At 38.1% G+C, this 20,818-nt stretch overlaps 1 protein-coding gene across 1 annotated transcript in view; it reads left to right on the forward strand.

The window, feature by feature from the left end:
- The window catches only part of rabgap1l (RAB GTPase activating protein 1-like), a 113,530-nt gene that overhangs the window by 44,875 nt on the left and 47,837 nt on the right, over positions 1 to 20,818 (forward strand). The gene's annotated exons all lie outside the window — the stretch shown is intronic.

Raw genomic sequence — 20,818 nt, forward strand, 5'->3', positions numbered from 1 at the left:
CCTTGATTAATTGATCGTGATTAATTGATCAATATGGTATGCACTCATGCACACATCCTGTGCCTGAATGCATCAAGTTTTTACTGTATATTCTAACATGGAAACCTTTCGATTATAATATTCTGGATCAGTATGAAAGTAAAATCAGCACGTACTTTCATTACTGCCAGTTACTGTGTTGTGATTGATGTTAGCATTCTCAAAAAAAAATATTGTCTCATGTACACAGACAGACCCACACAGACTTGAGAAAGTGATAACTGGCCATTGTTGTCAGTCAGCCCCACTAGCTGTCAACACTATATGTACAAAAAAAAGAAGATCTGGAATAAAACATTCAAAATTGGGCGAGACCCATTCTTTGCCCTTGAATTTTAACTAGTGTGCTTGGCATTTCAGGCTGCCTTACCTCCAGCTGTGGCTTTAAATAAGGCACAAGTACAGTAAACTTATCTACTAACTGGGAAATGAAGGTCCTTTACAAGTTCTATACAATTTAATCCTATAACCTTTTACCATGGTAAAAATGTGCTAATCGAGGTACAATATGTAATCAGGGCTCGACAATAACGATGTACCGATGGCCCGGGGCAGGTAAATCCAATCAGTGATATTCCCATCGGGCAAGTGTACTTTGGCATGCTATACTGCGAAGAGTTTTTTTTAAAAGCGGTTCTTGTTGGGTGTTGGTAAAACACAGACTGTGTAATTCCGGTGGTAATTTGCAAACCAATCCTTGCAAATCTTGAAATGGACCAATCAGAATCAGTTATTTAGACCGCAATCCGCGTTTTTACCCACACCCGTTCTTGTTCGCGATCAACCAATCGGCGATTGTTTGACTAGGAAAACATCTATCATGGCGTCCCTGCCAACCTGGTCTAATTCTTCAACAACTTCTGAAGGAAAACAGCAAAAAGTGATGAACCAGTGCCTCCTAAACAAGTATTTTATTAGCGGCAGCAAATCAAATGATGGCACAGGTGAGTGAATCACATTGCTGTGACAATTTGAAGTGATCACAATGAAACACCACCCATTAGATCCAATACCAACACAAGCTACAAAATCTAGCGGTTCCATTTCTCTGTTGTGTTTTTCTCACCTTTGCTTCACAAATTATTGTTTGACCATTGAGCATTTTTTTCTGGATTTAAAAACACTTTACTAGTACACAAATGTGTCTATTCAATAATGTTTCATTGTGGTTCACAACGTATAAATATCACTACGACTATAAGGAAGTATGTGTAAGGTAGTATGGCATGCCATGTTAACATACATCTCCACAATTTTTCATTCATTCCTCCAAATACAATGCGTCAGTACTATTATCTGATGAATTATCAGCATATATTGATATATTATCACATACTACAGTATTAATTGTCCCTGCACCCTAGAAACCGCCCATGAATGATACGGGAAAAAGCCGAAATGATACTGTGTCAAAGCCCAGGGCAGTGATACTGATAAAATATAGAGTTTAACCATGTCCAGTATCAGCTCCCGTAGCTGTCCACTCAGAGCGCGCTGCTGTGGTATCGTGCCTGTGAAACAACCAATCAGAGAACAGCGCACGAGCGTGAACGCACAGCGTTTGTTTTGCTGCCCAAACTTGATTAATGGAACTTTAATTGTCAGACATTGATAAGATAAGACTGTTGATAAAATCTTATTGTTGAAGTATTTTTGCAATTATTGTGTTTACACTGTTTAGATATAATACATGTAATAAACTGAACATTTTCTGGAAACAAAATGGTCTTTTGATTAAATAGTACGTGATAATAAGCTCATGATTAAATAGTATGTGATAATAAGATCATCACATGGTTTGTCTGGTATCAGGCCCAGTATCATGCCCCCAAGTGTCAGTATCAGCCCGAGACCGAAGGTCGACAAACCATGTGATAACCTATAATGATATCATTATGGCAGTCTTTTCATTTTACATGGGGCAAGTTCGGACATTTAGTTCTCACCTTAAGGATTCCCCATAGGCAAGTCATTTTTGTTTTTAATGTAGAGCCCTGGTAATTTGCCTATCCAACCACCAAGACTAAGTCCATGGTCAAAGAAATCTGCATCAACAAAGAAACTTGCCGCAGTGGCAGCAGCTGCCAGTTGTTGCCATAGCAGCTGTCTGAGCAGAGCATGAAATCTCATTTTTTTTTTTTTTTTTTTTTTACCAAACCCCCGAAAAACATCTGTGACGTGGAATGATGTGTTAATGGTGTGTTAATGATGTGATTCCACCTAAACAACTGTCGTCGGCGAGCGGAGGCATTGCTCCATTGTATCTAAACGACTGCCGTTTTTTTTGTACCACCAAAGTGCGAGAGAACAAATACTTTGGATCCGAGAGCTGTCCAGCATGTACTGATCAAGTCTGTTCAGCTGAGAGGCGTAAACGTTTTTCTAAGACAGCCTGAACAGTCCAGTCGCTACCAACGACACTACTTGTACGCTCAGACATTTTAGGTTTAAGGTATGAGCGGTCCGCCAAATTAATACTTTCCCATACGAATGTTGCTTCTGTTGATTCATCCTGTGTATAAGTCATTTTCTTATCATCGAAAGCCTTGGTTAGCATGTTGGCAACACTGAGCCCTCCTGTTGTACGGTATATGCTACTGTAGCTTATAACATTAGTGAAAACAATTAAAAGTTTTATATTGAATGTATTTCATTGTTACTATATGAACAGAGGGTGATATATATGGTGCCTATTCGGAGTGCGAGATATTGCTGGTGAAGCAGACCGAGGCAGGTGTGAGATGCAAATTGCTCTTCAGTGGAGCGAATGTTCCATGAATGTCATTTATTGGTCCGTTTGATTGCTGTATTGCCTGTATTAGTGTTGTGTGCCTTAACCATTTGTTTTCTGTGAGATGGTAACCACATAAGCAACCCATGCTACCCTTTATCAATATTCATTCATTTTCTACTGCTTTTTCCTTACAAGGGTCGCGGGGGTGCTGGAGCCTATCCCAGCTGTCTTCAAGCAAAAGGCGGGGTACACCCTGGACTGGTCGCCAGCCAATCACAGGGCACATATAGACAAACAACCATTCACACTCACATTCATACCTTCTTCCCAAGAGCCATTACCACCCTGAACTCAGACATACAACGTAACCGGTCATTAGCATAATGCAAATGCGCAATACTACCATTTCCATATTTGTTTTTGTCTCATAATACTGCACCCTCAAAAAACATTATTTAAAATTTCAACTTCATGCAACTTGAATAATGTTATTTTTTCTCATACTATGACATTATTCTCGTAAATTTTGACTTTTTCTTTTAATATTTTGACTTCATACTTTGACTTTTTCCGCAACCTAATTTTACAAAAATTACAACTGTTGTGTTTTTGTCTCATAATATTGCACCTTCAAAAAACATTATTTAAAATTTCAACTTCATGCAACTTGAATAATGTTATTTTTTCTCATACTATGACATTATTCTTGTAAATTTTGACTTTTTCTTTTAATATTTTGACTCTATTTTTACAATGCGCTGTGGGCCCAATAAAAAAAAAACAACAACCATGAGCCACAAGTGGCCCCCGGGCCACACTTTGCACACCGCGATCTCGACGCTAATTGATCATTCATTAAATCATTTTCTACCACATATCCTCATGAGGGTCGCAGGGGTGCTGGAGCCTATCCCAGCTGTCTTCGGGCGTGAGGCAGGGTACACTCTGTACTGGTCGCCAGCCAATCACAGGGCACATATAGACAAACAACCATTCACACTCACATTCATACCTTCTTCCCAAGAGCCATTACCACCCTGAACTCAGACATACAACATACATACCGGTCATTAGCATAATGCAAATGTGCAATATTGCCATTTCCATATTGGTTTTTGTCTCATAATACTGCACCTTCAAAAAACATTATTTAAAATTTCAACTTCATGCAACTTGAATAATGTTATTTTTCTTATACTATGACATTATTCTCGTAAATTTTGACTTTTTCTTTTAATATTTTGACTTCATATTTTGACTTTTTCTGCAACCTAATTTTGCAAAAAGTACAACTGTTTTGTTTGTCTCATAATACTGCACCTTCAAAAAACATTATTTAAAATTTCAACTTCATGCAACTTGAATAATGTTATTTTTTCTCATACTATGACATTATTCTTGTAAATTTTGACTTTTTCTTTTAATATTTTGACTCTATTTTTAGAATGCGCTGTGGGCCCAATAAAAAAAACAAAACAACCATGAGCCACAAGTGGCCCCCGGGCCACACTTTGCACACCGCGATCTCGAAGCTAATTGATCATTCATTAATTAATTTTCTACCACATATCCTCATGAGGGTCGCAGGGGTGCTGGAGCCTATCCCAGCTGTCTTAGGGCGAGAGGCGTTGTACAGTTGGACTGGTGGACTGGTGGCCAGCCAATCACAGTGCACATATAGACAAACAACCATTCACACTCACGTTCATACCTTTTTCCCAAGAGCCATTACCACCCTGAACTCAGACATACAACGTAAGCGGACATTAGCATAATGCAAATGTGCAATATTTCCATCACTGCCTCTGTTACTACCTCAATCATATTTATTTATTTAACAACCCAATACAATACACTCATATGTGACTTTACTCATCTGTATACACCATTCATTATTTGCACCATGACCCATTTATCATTGCACAAAAATGAATATATCTGCAATATGTCTGCTCCTGCATACGCTCCTGTGCAATACTATGTATATATTTTGGATATCTTGTATTTATCTTATTAAATTGTCTTTTTTACTCTACTTTTATATACTTTTTTTTAACTTGACTACTGCACTGAAAGGAGAAGTTCTCCAATCTCGTTGGACATCTTGTATAATGATAATAAAGGCCATTCCATTCCATTCCATTCCGATAGACAATTTGGAGACGTCAATTAACCTAGCATGTTTTTGGAATGTGGGAGGAAACCGGAGTACCTGGAGAAAACCCACGCATGCACACGCAAACTCCACACAGAGATGACCGAGGGTGGAATTGAACCCTGGTGTCCTAGCTGTGAGGTCTGCGCGCTAACCACTCTTCCACCGTGCCGCCCCTTTATCAATATTTCAGGATTAAATATATGTTCTAATTTTTAAAGAAATCAGCACTTTGCCGACTTATTTACTCATTGTAAAGTACATCATGTAGTATATTCAGTGCACATGGAGACATGCCGGAGGCTGATTGAAAATTAATGTCGTTCTGCACTGACATTTGCATATTTTCCACATTATTATTATATATATGGTAATTGGTATGTTTATACTCTACATAGTGAGATGGTTCCCCGTTTGTCAAGGAGGAGCTGGCAGTTGATGGCCAATTTTGTCAAACTTAATCTGGATGGATACATTTATCAAAGCTTTGTTTTTAAGTCATTAGCAAGTTGTACTCTTTGACTATGTGCACATGCTTTTTCGGTGTAGCCAGAATGTAATTTTTGCATTGTCTCCATGAAAAACAAAAATGGACTATGCATTCTTTTGGACAAGCTACAGTATATCAGTCCAAAATTGCTATGTACTTCACAGCATTTGGTGCCAGTCAGCGGGGCATTTAATTATACTCCCATAGACAGAAGCGAAAACAACAACTCTCAGTAATTTGCACATTCATACCCATCATCCCTTGGGTCTACAATCACCCGATTCAAGTGGTATCATCCAGTAAAATCACAAACACAAATGTCGGCTAGCTCAAGGCTGGTTTCTGGCATAAACATTCGATGGCGTTGTTGAGCGCCACATGGTCAGAAAAGCCCTGACCACATTCAGTCAAACAGTCAATTTACATGCACACTGTTTATATTTTCAATTGTTACATTTTACGGGTTCAGTTTGATTAGTATTTAAACTTGTACTAGTATAAATGATCAACGTAAACAAGCTGAGTTGCATGCCACGGCGGATACATACGATGAATGGAATGCTGTCATTGTGAGGAGAAGGAATGTTTGTCCGTGGAAGTATTTACTCGGCCGTGGCACAAAATCATTATAAACACTGAACAATCCCCTTCCCGAGCAAAACAGGCTGAATTGGCGATAAACGCCGGCAAAAGTTGGCCGAATCTCCTCTTACAGAGCGTGAATGGAAGCTAGCTTGGTTAGCTTGGTTGTGTGTGCATAAATCAGGCTGGATGAGTATTTTTTTTCATAGCTCATCTGTAATCATAAGTACACAATCTCCACACAAACACGGCTCACACTTCCGTGACAGTTCTTCAAAATAAGAGCGCCGTTTTGCCCCAGTTTGGTTGCAATAATAAACCTGGTTCAAATAAAGAACTTTGCATTTAATTAATTTATTATGTTTTTATGCGGGCGGCACGGCGGACGAGTGGTTAGCGCGCATACCTCACAGCTAGGAGACCAGGGTTCAATTCCACCCTCGGACATCTCTGTGTGGAGTTTGCATGTTCTCCCCGTGCATGCGTGGGTTTTCTCCGGGTACTCCGGTTTCCTCCCACATTCCAAAAACATGCTAGGTTAATTAGCGACTCCAAATTGACTCCAAAGGTATGAATGTGAGTGTGAATGGTTGTTTGTCTATATGTGCCCTGTGATTGGCTGGCGACCAGTCCAGGGTGTACCCTGCCTCTCGCCTGAAGACAGCTGGGATAGGCTCCAGCACCCCCCACAACCCTTGTGAGGAAAAAGCGGTAGAAAATGAATGAATGAATATTGTGTTTTTATGCAGCATATTTTGAATGTGTGTTTGTTTAGTGGTAGCAGTATGCGTCATTTGGTAGAATACAAGCAAAATCTTTGTTAGTGGCAGAAAAAGCCCTGAGCTAGCTGTAGCTGGCACACTCGCCTATGCAGATAGTGCCATCAAAGCACTTTCTATTAAAGTTACCATCATTTTAAATAAATACAGAGAAAGCTGAAAAAAATACGCTAAGACAAATAGGTGGGGATCGACTCTATGTATCATTCTGTATGTGAGAAAAAGTTCCGTTAAGTATTTAGTTTTATTTTCAGAATGTGAAAACACTTAATCTTGCAGCACAGTACTATTGAGTTTTATTGAGTTTACAAAAAGAGAAGGAAATAAATGATATCCAAAAAAATTAATTCCAATAATTACTTCAATCCAGTTTTTGTAGTACCCTGCATATTACCTGCAAGCAATATGAAAACATTACTCTCAGATCACATTGTTCCCAACATAACTTGACAGTTCTTCAAAATAAGAGCGCTGTTTTGCCCCAGTTCGGTTGCAATAATACACCTGGTTCAAATAAAGAACTTTGCATTTAATTCATTTATTATGTTTTTATGCAGCATATTTTGAATGTGTGTTTGTTTAGTGGTAGCAGTATGCGTCATTTGGTAGAATACAAGCAAAATCTTTGTTAGTGGCAGAAAAAGCCCTGAGCTAGCTGTAGCTGGCACACTCGCCTATGCAGATAGTGCCATCAAAGCACTTTCTATTAAAGTTACCATCATTTTAAATAAATACAGAGAAAGCTGAAAAAAATATGCTAAGACAAATAGGTGGGGATCGACTCTATGTATCATTCTGTATGTGAGAAAAAGTTCCGTTAAGTATTTTGTTTTATTTTCAGAATGTGAAACACTTAATCTTGCAGCACAGTACTATTGAGTTTTATTGAGTTTACAAAAACACAAGGAAATAAATGATATTATACAAAACCATTCATTCCAATAATTACTTCAATGCAGTTTTTGTAGTACCCTGCATATTACCTGCAAGCAATATGAAAACATTACTCTCAGATCACATTGTTCCCAACATAACTTAATGAAATGTGGAACCGGCCTGGCCATTAAAATGCCATGGCACAGTTACAAAGACAGATGAATTAGCAATCTGCTCAGTCGGCCAGATGTTGCCACCCGCTCTAAACCCTCCAGGGAATCCTCGAGAAGGGTCCTTGCCAACAACCAAGGGTAAAGGTCTCAGGAGTGCTGTTGTTTAATTACCATGCTGCCGTACTCTGAGTATCGAAAGAATTTCCATGAAATGAAGAGAAACGAGGGGGAGTCTCAGTAAGGCCGGTGTGTCGGCATCGACCCTCATCCATCTACACGTCGGCATATAGTTCACACATACACATTGTTCATACATTGCCGCTGTATCGCGCATCGTACATGGTGCTCTTTTTCTTACACGCGTCAAGACTGTAAAGCTGCAATTTGATGTAATGCAAAATGGTGACTTCTCTGCGAATGAATGGCCTTTGACTTGCCTGGAAAGCACTTTCTGTTTACCTGAACTTCCCAAGGTTTGCTGAACACACGTTTATTCTAATAACACCCATCTTCGTGTCCTAAATATTCCACGAGTCAACAAAAGGAAACCTTGCAAACTAATGCCTTTAACCTACATACTTTTTTGCATGGAGCCATTTTTCTTCCTGCATTGTATACTGTACATTTTTACTCTCATTTCAGTTGCTTTGTTGACACAGTGAGAGAGGCAGGGTATGCCCTGGATTGGTCACCAGTCAAAGGCGGGACCTCAGAAAAAAATGTCTAGTGTGGAAAAAAGTCTTAAGCCGTAATGATCTTAAAAGTAATTGTACAGCAGAACAGAACATAGACAATCTAAGTCCGTGTTTTTCAACCTTTTTTGAGCCACGGCATGTTTTTTTACATTGGAAAAATGTTACAAAATGTCACCACGACCTCACACGTGCATCAATAAGTCTATCGGAGGAACAAGGTAGGTGTTGCCACACGGACCAATATTACATTGCTCTGCTAGTCTTTACACCACAGACACTCCACAGTAGCCATGTTTTTTCATGACCAGTTTTTCTCTTTCCGAATGACCTTTCGGGAAACAATGGTATCCATAGAAAGGAATATTCCAATCTCTTGTCTACATGCACCGTGAAAATCAACCAGAATAGTCAATAGGGCATGCCCAGTAAAACGTAAACATCAACATCACGTGATACCGGCTTCCCCGAGTTTTTCTTTCACTTGTTGGAATAATAATCCGTATTGCCAGTTTTTCATCTGTCCAGTCTTGAAATTTAGTTTGAATCAAAAACAAACTTTGCTTAGCAGTCCAATACCGATTGCTCGCCTCCATTTTTAAAACTGAAGAACGTCTGGATCTGCGTGTTACGTCACATCTGAGAATGCGCTGAAAGAACGCACCCAGGATAAATTTAAACAGGAAAAGATCAAATTCAATCTTGCTAATATTTTATAATTAAACTCGGGGCATGTTTTATATAGATATATATTTTCTTTTTTAATAAAACTGGACTTGTGAATAAAGTATAGAAGGGTTTAGATTCTGTTCCACAGATGGCGCTAATGCATATGAAAGCTGCTTGCCAACCGCCAATAAACAACAGAAGAAGAAAAACACCACGAAGAAGAACACGCACCCTGACAAATTTCCGTTTGAGCTGGTACAAGATACCTGAATTGGATTAACGGAAAGGAATATTCCATCCCTGTTCAATTCTTTCCGTTTGAGCAAATAAACCAAATGCAATTGGAATATTTGGGTCCATATATTCATGGCTATTGACATAATATTTGCAAATGATGATTAATCAATGTTAATTATATAAAGTGATATTGGATAATTCCTCACGGCACACCTGACGGTTTCTCAAGGTACACTAATCAGTGATCTAAGTATTGGCTATGATGCATAATGGTTGAACTTGGACTGTAAGTATTGAACAGGTTGTATGATCTGATTGGTGTAGACAGCCTTATTCCGGGATTATGGGCACATTAGGGAAAAGAGGTACTCATCATGCCGAGTGACTACCATACACATGCCTGTGGGGATAGAGTTATGGTCTGGGTTGACTTCATTTAGTCAGGTCAAGGTTCAACAATATTATGTAAAAGGTCACATGACTGCCTTTCTGCCTCTATCTAACAATGCCAGGATCCATCTGGCTCACATGGGTTGGCCATTATACAGTTCTAGACCATAACCACTGAGATGAGAAAAATATGCAGTCAGATGCAGAAACTGAAGCTTAGCTAACTGAATACCAGTCCGTATATGACTGAAGCGAGCCTTTACAACATTTTAAATTTTGTCTCCAGTCGTATTTCTGTGCATCCAGTTTGACTCGCAACCACAGTCACGGTTGCCATGGTTTTAGTGTTAGCAGTTTCCTTTTGATTGGTGAAGCTGAAGGACAGAGTGGGATATGAGTTGAGTGTTCAGCTGTCTGGGCCTAGTGTTTATCAGTTGGGTCTTGTTGGTTTAGCAAAGCGTGCCACTCGCACCAACCGGTTCCCAGGGGCCCCTTCCCCTCCCAGGAGTTATGTAATATTGTCAGAAGAGAAGGGGAACCCGGAGAACTGCCTTCTGTGTATAAATCCGAATAGGGAAGATTGATTAATTTTGCTTTGTGTTTTCATGTTCTGAGCATTCATTCACCTTCCAATAGTTTTATTTCACTTGAACATGCATCAGATTACAATTGAATGCATCACATAATCAGTTCACAGTTCCACATGTCCAAAAGGAGTAGGAAGAAGCAAAGCTTATTAAATCCTACCCCTCCATCTGGTACTTTTACAATCTGTAACTGTTACATTTGTTCACTTCCTGCTTTCCATAATAATACGTTTTTTTTTAAATAATGTAATGGTAATGGTTTTATTTCATTTGAACATGCATCAGATTACAATTGAATGCATCACATAATCAGTTCACAGTTCCACATGTCCAAAAGGAGTAGGAAGAAGCAAAGCTTATTAAATCCTACCCCTCCATCTGGTACTTTTACAATCAGTAACTGTTACATTTGTTCACTTCCTGCTTTCCATAATATAGTTTAAGTTTTTTTTTTTTTTTTATAATGTACCTCGTATTGAAGTACAAGGTGATATGAGCATCCAATGACATAATGGGTACCATAGTAAGTGTCAATATAGTGATATATATAGCACATCATGACTGGTTCAAGACTCTTCATCCTTGTATTTAGCAAACATCAACTGCTTGTATTGTTTCTTGAATTGGCTCATCGTTGTGCATTGTTTGATTTCCTTACTCAATCCATTCCATAGTTTGATTCCACATACTGAAATGCTATGGCTTTTTAACGTAGTCCTAGCATAGAAGTGTTTCAAATGTACTTCTTCCCTGAGATCATATTTCTCCTCTCTTGTAGAGAAGTATTGGATGACATTTTTAGCTAATTGGTTGTTTTTAGCCTTATGCATTATTTTAGCTGTTTGAAGATGAACTATATCAGCAAATGTAAGTATTTGTGATTTTAGAAATAAGGAGTTAGTATGTTCTCTTTAGGCGGCATTATGAATTATCCTTACTGACCTTTTTTGCAGTACATTTAGCGAGTGACGATTGCTTTTATAGTTATTAGCCCATATTTCCGCACAATAAGTAAGATATGGTAGAACCAGAGAGCAATAAAGAGTGTGTACTGATTTCTGATTGAGAACAAATTTTGCTTTGTTCAATACTGAATTATTTCTGGCCACCTTATGTCCTTAATCACCTTAATCAAGAGGCAAACAGTACTGGATCAGTGACGTTTCTGAAAGACTGTTGTGGACTTATTCGTAAATTGAGACGCTTTCTTACAAGGTCCTTTTTAAATCCAGGGCTCCACACTGCGATCAAATCGTCACATTTTTCAGTGTCTATGGTGTGTTCAAGGACCACTGCACATTATTCCAAAAAACTTTATTAAAAATGCGTACTTTTGGTAGTCATTGCTTCTGAAAGTTCTCAGCGGCCCAATGGTTTTGGACCCCTGTTTTAAATCAAACTACTGTATGTTTGAACTCGATATACGATGATAATGATTATGATTAAGCTGTTAAGGTGTGATTACAGGCCTGTCGGTTTCTGGTCTGCAGTAAATAATGGTGTAGTCATAACCGTGCATGACATGTTATGTGATTTCACGTTGCTGTTCATGTCAAAAATACAAACTATCCCTTTAAGTATTACAAAAATATATATATATATAAATTAAGTAGTCAACTCTTTCTGATGCAGCAGAACCAATCAACTCTTGCAGGACCTTTAGCCGCGTCAGCAAGACCACTATGTTAAATAAAATGGTGTTTGATATAGAAGATGTGAAGGTTGGGCAGCAGGCTCGGACACATCAGCACTTCTTTATTTTTAGCAGGGTGTGTAAAGTAGGTTACCTGTCGTAGAGGTCTGAGTAATAGTATGTCTGCCCAACATGCCTCCAGGCTACAATTAGAGGAAGCCTCTGATTCCTCTATGTGTACATATCTCTCTCTCTCTTCTCTAAAGCTCTCTTCTTCTCCACTTCCCTCTCTCATTCCGTCTCTCTGTTATCTCCACTCTCCATTCTCTGTATGTCTCTCCCAAGCCATCACTCTTTGCCTCCCTCATCCCCTCCTTATTTCCATCTGTCTTGTTTTGTGCCTTCTGTCAGTCAGTTTAAAAGCCACCAGGGGATATGCCTGAAGGGTGCATACCGTGCAAAGAAATAACACACATTCATACACACACACACACACACCTGCAGAGGGTGTCCTACGGTGCTAATGCTTTATTAATCCCGCCATATGTATTATGTAATCTAAAAACTATTGCAAGAACCCTGGGTTGGTGTGAAACATTCCAGCTCATCTATGGACAGTATATTATTCTTGGGCTTTTTTTTGGAGTGCCAATAAAGGTTGACATTTTCTGTTCAGATACATTTTTATCCCTGACCTTTCATGTTTCATGCATTTTTTAGAGTCCATTGCATGGATGGATATATACCAACAAACGACAGTGTCATCTAGCTATCCGTTCATCCATCCATCCCTTTCCAGCTGTCCCTTGCAATGTCGTGTTTTGCAGAAATGAATGAATAATGTCTGTTTAGTGGTAGACTATGGTTTGTTATTAGTCAAAACATATTGAAATACAAGCGTTATGTCGTATTCTGGTCACTAGGAGGCAGTATTGACTGCCCAAAACATTGAGAGACGTTACCTTACAACATTGCATGAAGTCAAGAAGTCAGCCATGGCTTGTCCGAAGTTTAAAACAAATAAATTTTAGGCTAACCGGTTAGCTCAGTATGTTCCTAGCTTAGTAGCTCTCTAGCTTGCTAGCTAGAGGCCATCTCAAATCCCTGCAAGAGTTGCAAAATGTGTTGTAAACAATGAAGGGTTGTAAAGATCACTATGAACGAGCCTTTATTCTTGTCATTTATACAGAAATACAAGCGGAATAGGCACGCAACAGTACTAGTAAATTCGACATTTAATGAAATAAGATTTACAGCATTAGATGCTTTCTAAAAACATTTTCACTTCCCTAATCAACAATTGCTTCAGATTGGATTGTATCTGAGACCAAAAAATTGGGTCGGCGTCTGAGGCCAAAAACCTCAGAGAATAACATCACCTCAATGCCATCCGTTAATTTTGCAGCAGGGGACAGATGAACCTGTTAGAAAGCAAAACAAACTTTTTAACAAGCCTTATATTATAATTTGGTGCTACACTGATGAAGGCTAATGTCGGTCATACACGAGGACAAGGTCCCAAACCACCGCATCATTAGGATTTGGGCAACACAAAATAAATAACATGAAAAAAATTGTAATAATACACATTTATCTGCAGACTACCATTGAAAAATTAATTTTTTAAACATTTTTATGCTGACATCTTATGCACCAGTCAGAACACAAAATAAGACAGCTAAAATTGCTTCCAGTATCTTGTTTATTGTGGCGACTAACTCCAAAAAAAAGGAGACTTTATTTTGGTAATGGTAATGGTTTTATTTCATTTGAACATGCATCAGATTACAATTGAATGCATCACATAATCAGTTCACAGTTCCACATGTCCAAAAGGAGTTTATTAAATCCTACCCCTCCATCTGGTACTTTTACAATCACTAACTGTTACATTTGTTCACTTCCTGCTTTCCATAATACAGTTTAAGTTTTTTTTTTTTTTTTTAAATTATGTACCTCATACCGAAGTACGAGTTGATATGAGCATCCAATGCCATAATGGGTACCATAGTAAGTGTCAATATAGTGATATATATAGCACATCATGACTGGTTCAAGACTCTTCATCCTTGTATTTAGCAAACATCAACTGCTTGTATTGTTTCTTGAATTGGCTCATCGTTGTGCATTGTTTGATTTCCTTACTCAATCCATTCCATAGTTTGATTCCACATACTGAAATGCTATGGCTTTTTAACGTAGTCCTAGCATAGAAGTGTTTCAAATGTACTTCTTCCCTGAGATCATATTCCTCCTCTCTTGTAGAGAAGTATTGGATGACATTTTTAGCTAATTGGTTATTTTTAGCCTTATGCATTATTTTTGCTGTTTTAAAGATTAACTATATCAGAAAGTTGAAGTATTTGTGATTTTAGAAATAAGGAGTTAGTATGTTCTCTGAAGGCGGCATTATGAATTATCCTTACTGACCTTTTTTGCAGTACATTTAGCGAGTGAAGATTGCTTTTATAGTTATTAGCCCATATTTCCACACAATAAGTAAGATATGGTAGAACCAGAGAGCAATAAAGAGTGTGGAGTGATTTTTATTAGTTTATACACTTCAGATCAGACTTCAAAACAGCAGCTCTTTGTTGGCGTTTACATTACAGCATATGGATGACAAGGCAAAAAAATATCAAGCCTTGTCATGTGCTTGTGTTCTCCATTCCATTTGTTTTTTGTTTGTAGAACAGTGCACATTAGGGAGGTGGAACTGGGCTACTATGACAGAAAATTGATGGCGCTGATGAGGCTGCAGTTCCTGCTGAACACCTCAGCCTCCCTGCAGAGATTAAAGACCTGCTAGCATCAGCATTTGCATGTTTCACATTGACACATTCATCTAAATGAGCAGCACAGAACTCGTGTTTGGATAGTACTTAGCTGGAATGAGTATACAATTATTAACTTGGGTCTTCAGTGTATTAAGAAACAGGCAACTCCATTAACGGTTCTTTTGATATTGTATTTTTCCTGCTGGCCAGATTATGTGAAAATGTTACTGTTATCATTTATTGATTTTCTGCATTATATCCTGTTCATGGTCATAGTTGAGCTGGAGCCTATCACCAGGTGAGAACCGGGACTGATCAATAATAATGACAAAAGTTTTCATCCTCAATACGCAAAATGCATCACTTTCTACAGTGCCACACCTTGTTATATTATTTTTTCGTATATGATTGATCAGGGGTCTCAAACTCAATTTACTGGGGGGCCACTGGAGCTCGGGTCTGGGTGAGACTGGGCCGCATCAGGTTTATTAAAAACAAAACATTTTTAAAAACTTCGCTTTGGTTCCAATTTTCTACAATAAAAGCTCTGATAAAACATTCCACTGTTCTCAGATATCTTACTTTTTATTTTTCTACACAAAATAAGATGAAAAATAAATAAACAAATCAAGAATAAAGAAAATCAATCAGTAATAAATAAATAAATATAATAATAATAATAAAACGGCAAATAATTAAAACTTAAGAAACCACATATAGTTGGTGGGTAGACAAATTATTTTTTTCAGATTAAAATGAACAAAGCATTATTAGAGCCCTGTAGACATGACAAAACACGACTATAGTCACATTTATACTCTTTTTATTTACAACATACTGCGCAACTGCAGGGTCTTGAGACACATGCTAACTCGCAAACTAGAGAGCTTACGACCTAAACGGTAGCCTTCAAGTTATTTCCTTTAAACTTAAATAGCCAAAAACTTACCACTTCCACACGGATAGGGAGGATAACTATTATCAGTTATTTAACCTTTAACATGAACATTAATCAAATGTAATAATTTTTTTCTGGGTACATGATACCATACAGCATCTATATCAAACTTGCGCGGGCCATATCTAACATTAAACTTTCATATCAAGGCGGGGGCCTCAAACTAGTGTCCTGCGGGCCACATTTGGCCCACGGGCCACGTGTTTGAGACCCCTGTGATTGATGGTTTGTAGAATAGCGACAGTAGTGATAGTGGCCCAGATACCAAACGCACCTCCCGCCACAGAAGTTGTACCTAATAAAGTGGCAAGTTTATGTATGAGATGAATAAACACATATAGAGAGAAATTCTTCTTTTCTTCATTCGGCTTTTGTGAATTATAAGATAACATTGTAAGTGAGAGACATTCTTTAGTAAATACTACGAAGCAGCTTCTGAGTCCAGGGGAAGAAAGAGTTTCACTTCCTTGTGGGGTTTTTTGAGTAATGAGGCTCTTAATTAGCAGGGACATGCATGGTTTATTAAATCAGAGTGTTTGCGACTTTCAATGTCAAACAGATTCTTATTAGTCCTCATTGATATTTGCATGGGAATTTCAGAAAATATGCTCGTCATTTATCAGGTTGCTGGTGAAAGAATACATTTATGAGTATATTTATTCAATCAATTGAATTTTTTAATTGTATTTTCTTATTATATCTTGTTGAATTGGACTCAGCAAAATGCTTTCAACTTGTTTTTTATGGCTCTACATTACTATCCATTTTCTATGAGAGGCGGGGTACACCCTGGAAAATATGACTAATGCATGTATTATAAAAACCCACCTCTTGAAATCTGTTTTTAATGTCTAACTTTTTATACCTGACTGCTGTGCCCCGCCCCGCTTTTACTCATGTTCTAACTGTGTATTAACCAATGAATGTTGTATTTTAATGTATCTTTTACTCTGTTTACTTGCTTTTATTCAACTCCATTCTTCTGTAAAGTGTCTTTGAGTATTTTGAAAAGCGCTACACAAATAAAATGTATGATTATTATTATTATTCTAATTCTAAAATAATCCTTTATTAGCCCCTTAAGGGAAAATTCATTTTCTTTTACACAATTATACATGTTATACACATAGATAAAAAATACATTTCTGGACAAACAAAGAAATATGAGAGGCACGCCAGGCATGTGGGATGAAGCTTGGGTGCTTAGTTCAAAGACACCCCTCTGCTGCGAACTGGCTCTTGTTTATAGCATTAACCAATTAGCTTCCATTGAAGTTAGGAGGGCAAGGTGAGGAGCGGTGAGTAAGTATCGAGGAGACGTGAAATTAGAGGATCACTTGTGAGTTGTCGGTTTAATTACAAGTGTTCAGTGCGCCACCATGTCCAGTGGAAGCCATTCAAAACTTATTAGACCTCTCTTTCAATTGGTCCTGACTCGTTCCATGATGATGCTTAAGAGTTGAAGCTATGCGTTATGAAATCGTTACATTCTTTTTATCTTGGGATTTGACACAATAATTAATTAAAATTAAAATACAGTACCTCAAATTGAATTATCAGCATTTTTTAGGTGAGAGGATTAAATAGATCAATTAATTACAGAATATAATTAATCTCTCAACGCTAGTTACAGTTGTGCTTAAAACTGTTCAATGGACTGGTCTTTTTTAATACTGGTATTGCATACTGGTATTAATTTTGATGTGTTAAAGGTTACAGCCATAATTTCCACACTCAGTTTACCAGAACTCAACCCTCTTGTGATTTTCATTCATTTGTGATGTTCTACCATGAGGTTCAGTGACATTTAAACAGTCACAGTCAAAGGTTGGAAAGTACAGTAGCTTTGAAATTTGTGTACTCTGTGTCCGGAGCTGGGTTTTAAATGTTTTATTTAAAAGACAATGCATATTTATTATATACTGTGCACATTTCTGTACGAGATTCAACTGTGTAACTTCATAGATTATTTAAATGTTTTGGGCACTGCGACATGAGCAGTCAAGCTCCAATGTTCTTGTGCACATTCAAAAGGTCATACGCTTGGAGAGACTGCCTTTTGTAACACGCAGTAAAGTTGCTGTCGAAAATAATGCAGGGCGCAATAAAACAAAGAAACCACCACAAGGAACTCCAGGGAGCCAAAAATAGTTTTCGTACAAAGGTTTTAGTTGTTCACTCATCACAAAGTGGTGTGGGATTGAAGAGATTGTCGGCCTCATATTACAGCCCTATGATCAATTTAGAAACACCTTTGGCACATGTGTCAACTTTGCATCACATCAGTAATCGTATGCACGAGAGGCACAGAGAGATAATGATGCATCGCTACAATAGAAGAGAGCATGTTTGGTACAGAAGCCGAAAAAACGGCCACAATGTGTTTGAATTATGTGCACTATGTGGCGACCAGGAAGTGAAAAGGCTTGGACCCACGTTGAGCGAAGGAGGTTTCGCATTGAAGGGATCGCAATCTTGCGCATGCGTGCGTAAACGCGTGCGCAAATAGTTGCAAATTGAAAATTGTAAATAGTTCATGTTTAGTCATTTAATAGTTGACTTTTCAACTTTGACTTTTCTCCCTTTTTTGTTGAGAACTGCTTTTTTGCTGAAACTTACAGACGTTCTACTGCTGATTACCAAAGAACAGAAAACGGTAGAAACTAACTTTTTTTTCTGATGAGAGTCCAATTGTTCTTTTGGTGTATACCAGAGGTAGGGAACCTATGGCTCGGGAGCCAGGTAGGGCTCTTTTGATGACTGTATCTGGCTCTCAAGCATTTCTTACCACAATAAAAATGTATTTTTGCTAACATTTTAAAGTAAACCATCACAGAAATGACTGTTAAAAATAATATTCAAAATCAACAACTTTCTTATGCATTTTAATCCGTCCATCTATTTTCTACTGCAATACGGCCGACCATATCTATCTTTCCTGATGATATTTTCCAGGTCAAACACTAAAACTCGATTATTACTGTCTACCTCGGTCATTGAGATGTCAACATGTAAATGTAAACTTTCCTCCTTTAGTCAAATAGTCCCCTAGCTAAAGCTGCAAAACCAAGCCTTCTGGCAAAGATGGCCAAAAGAATGAAATATACTGAGTATGGTGCAAAACCATGCAGCAGCAGAAGTTTCATTAATGGCAGCAAGTATTTGATTTATTATTAGACACTGCGCTGCTCACGAAAGTGTGCTGGCCACACCCCATTGGCGTGGGGTAGTGTGCCTGGTCTACGTAATTAGAGCCCATTATATGTAAAACTGTTGGTCTTACATAAAAATGCACACATTTTATTGCATTCAATGTTTAAAAAATGTATATGGCTCTCACAGATACACATTTAAAAATATCTGGCCTTCATGGCTCTCTTAGCCAAAAAGGTTCCCGACCCCTGGTGTATACCATGTCCATATAGCCCAATATATTCTATGTGCCTTGCAAAATCAGTCAAAATAATGAAACATGGCCAGTACCGAGCTGCACGGTATACGAGTGGTTAGCATGTAGGCCACACAGTCAGGAGATCTGGAAGACTTGGGTTCGGTTCTCCGCTTGGGCATCTACAGTGTTAATATTAACTAAATTGTTGTTTTGTTTTTTTTTTAAGAAAATAAATTTGCCATATAGGTTGCACGGTGTGGAGATCCGAGTTCGATTCCACCCCCAGCTATCTCTGTGTGGAGTCTGCATACTGCCATAGTCAAAGAGTGCAGGGGAACTTGTTCATTTCCTAAACTAACCTACATATATATGCAGAGGCATTTTTTTCATATTTAAGAAAAAAAACAGTCTGCGTCTAATCTTTTGTTGTCAAGTGTCGACTATCGATATCAAAGTCAACGGTAAAAATGTCATGTGATCAAAATTTTGTCAGACCATTCTGACTAAATAAGGTGCTGCTGAGTATACATTATTAAAAAGATTGGTTTTGTATTTGTTATAAATAGCCTATTTTGATGCACGGCGGTCGTGTGGTTAGCGCAGAGAACTCACATCTAGGAGACCTGGGTTCAATTCCACCCTCGGCCATCTCTGTGTGGAGTTTGCATGTTCTCCCCGTTAATTGACGACTCCAAATTGTCCATAGGTATATGAATGTGAGTGTGAATGGTTGTTTGTCTGTATGTGCCCTGTGATTGGCTGGCGACCAGTCAGCATCAGGGTGATTGGCATAGAAGATACATGGATGGATGGCCGGTACAATGGTGGCTTTTGAAAAATAGCTGGTATTGAATGAGTTAAAATTATCATTGCCTTCATTCATGAAAAGCTGTTGTTTGTGCATCTGTAGAAACATAATGCACTGTATTGCTGTTGCATTCATCTTTAACAATAAGGACCACCCCCATAGCATTACACTCAATTTTGCCTGCAGCTTGCATATCGGAAATGACTGACATTTAAACGTAAGGACGTTTATATCTGTATGAAGGCACTCAAGATCAATCACTAAACCTAAAATAATTTCCTCCACATTTTAATAGTCCCTTATTAGTTCCATAGTGCAGCACATGCGTACCATCATTGCCTTCATTCATGAAAAGCAGTTGTTTGTGTGTCTGCGGAAACACAATGGACATTCATCCTCAAGTAGGGACCACTCCCACGCTACAAATCTCATTAAAGCGTTACGCTAAATTTTGCCTGCAGCTTGCATATGAAAAAAGGCTGATCTTATCTGGATGAAGGTGCTAAAGAATGATGATCACTAAAACATGTGTCACTGTACATAATTTATTCTGCATTTTTGTAGTCTCTTATTATTCTCAGTCCAGTACAAGGCCCACATAATGTAGACAGAACCAAAACTATTTTGCTGTTATATATATATATATATATATATATATATATATATGACATTTTTGATGTTTACATCTTCCACCATGGCATTATCCAATGCCAAAAAGGTCTCTCCTCATATTTCAAAGTAAAAGCCCTTTCCATTTTCAAGCTATATTTCTGCAAATTGATTCTGAGAAGTACAGTCGGCTTGTGTTCTATCACGCCGTAACACGAGGGAGGCTTTTAGTATTCATT

The sequence above is a fragment of the Doryrhamphus excisus genome, chromosome 5, assembly GCF_030265055.1.
Source record: "Doryrhamphus excisus isolate RoL2022-K1 chromosome 5, RoL_Dexc_1.0, whole genome shotgun sequence".
In the NCBI taxonomy this organism is placed as follows: domain Eukaryota; kingdom Metazoa; phylum Chordata; class Actinopteri; order Syngnathiformes; family Syngnathidae; genus Doryrhamphus; species Doryrhamphus excisus.